The sequence below is a fragment of the Columba livia genome, chromosome 3, assembly GCF_036013475.1.
Source record: "Columba livia isolate bColLiv1 breed racing homer chromosome 3, bColLiv1.pat.W.v2, whole genome shotgun sequence".
Lineage (NCBI taxonomy): Eukaryota > Metazoa > Chordata > Aves > Columbiformes > Columbidae > Columba > Columba livia.
In genome coordinates this window covers 21,931-23,782 of record NC_088604.1, presented here as the reverse complement: position 1 = coordinate 23,782, position 1,852 = coordinate 21,931, and positions in this window count along the sequence as shown.

Below are 1,852 nucleotides of genomic sequence, written 5' to 3'. Positions count from 1 at the left end.
GGTGGGGTCCCCCGGCCCTCCCGGGGCGGCCCCGCTGCCGGGGGGCGCGGGCGAGGCGGCGGCAGTGCCTCCTCGGTGCAGGGGGGCGGAGGGGAGAGAGACCTGCCGGCCGGAGCCGCGGGGCGCGCGGCCCCTCGGGCAGGGCGCTCCCGGTCTCTGGGCCGCAGGCCGGGGGCGGCAGATGGGTTCCGGTGCTCTGGCCTGCTTTTTAGCCAGCGTGGCCTTCTCCGCGCCGTGAAGAAAATCCCGCGCGGTCGATTCCGCTCGCCGCTCGGGAGATGCCGCGTCTCTGGGGCTGTGGACTGGGGAAGAACGTTTGTGAGTTGGAGGGCGCTACAAGATATTCCGCGGGGAAGCCGGAGAAGAGGCAAATTGGCTGCCAGTGGAGTTGCGTTCCTTCGGTTTAGGACGTTCAGCTTGTCCTTCCAGAGAAGGAGCAGTCGTGGGTAGGGCCGAGAGAGGCTTTTAAGCGCGTGATCGGAATTGGAGCCAAATGGCACTCGACGTTGCCGCCGTGGGTCTTGGCTTTCAGTGGTTTCCCCGCGGCTGCCTGGTGTTGGGGAGCTCGGAGCGGGCATTTTTTTTCCCCCAAGGAGAGGCTGTGCTTGAAACAGAACTTGCTTGAAGAAGACAGACGAGGCGGGTGAGGATGCAGAGCGGGCCAATCAGATCGCTCGGGAGGGCTGGAGGGGCGGAGCGCCGATAGGCGGGGAGAATGGCAATTGATGTGCGTAGGCAGCCAATGAGGTTGCCGGGGGGGCGGGCGTTGCGGTCTCCGTACTGCGCATGCCCAACTTGCGCAGTCCTCAGTCAGGTCCGACGCTGAGGCGGGCACCTGGGGGCGGAGCGCGGGAAGGAGCATCCAATAGGAGGACGGCGCGGCGGGGTGGAAAGCAGCCAATCAGAGCGCGCCGTCTCAATCCCGTTTGAACAGCTGCCTCCCTGGCAAACGCGTCCGTGGGGTCCCGGGGCGGGTAGCGGGAGTTAACGGGGAAACGGGGGTCGGGGCGAGGGAGGGGAGGCTGTGGAGCGCTCATTTTGGCCTCTCCGTCCCTTTTGCCTCTCTCTCCCTCTCTCTGTGTCTCCTTGTCTTGCTCCCTGTCCCTGTCTTTCTCTGGTAAGCTGACCTGCTCTTTGCCCTTCTTTTTTTGTGGAATCACAGGCTCCTTCTGCTTGGAAAAGACACGTGCAGTTTTAAATTTGGGTTTGAATTCTCGGGTTTTTTTTTCCCCCATTAGCGTAAATGGACGGCACGTTGTCCTGTGGCTCAATCCCCGTTCTGTTCCGTGGAGCCTTCAGTTTAGGATGTTCAGGTAAGAAAGTTTGTCCTTCCAGAAAAGGAGCAGTCACTGGTAGGACCGAGAGAGGCTTTTAAGCGCGTGATCGGAACTGAAGCCAAATGGCACTCGACGTTGCCGCTGTGGGTCTTGGCTTTCACTGGTTTCCCCGCGGCTCCCTGGTGTTGGGGAGCTCGGAGCGGGCACGTTTTTTTTCCCCGAGGGGAGGCTGTGCTTAAAAAAGAACGTGTTTCCTCAGAGAAGTGCAAGTCCGTGTGCGTAAGACAGACAAAAACCCCAGCCAGCCTAGTCAAGTTCTGAGCGTGCGTCTGTCAGGCGGCTGCTTTACGTTGAGGAGCGCACAGCCGTGCAATGGTAAGGGCGAAGGGCAACGCAAGACAGAAGGGTTTTTCCTGCTGCGGGTTGTAATAAGTGATGGTCAAAATTTTTAATGTTGAACAAATCGAGTGGGATTCAATTGTATTATGCATATTATTGTAAGCAGTAACTGTGCTTGTGCGAGTTTGATTATGTTTTGTAGAACCTTGTAGTAGTAGTTAAAGACAATGCCATAA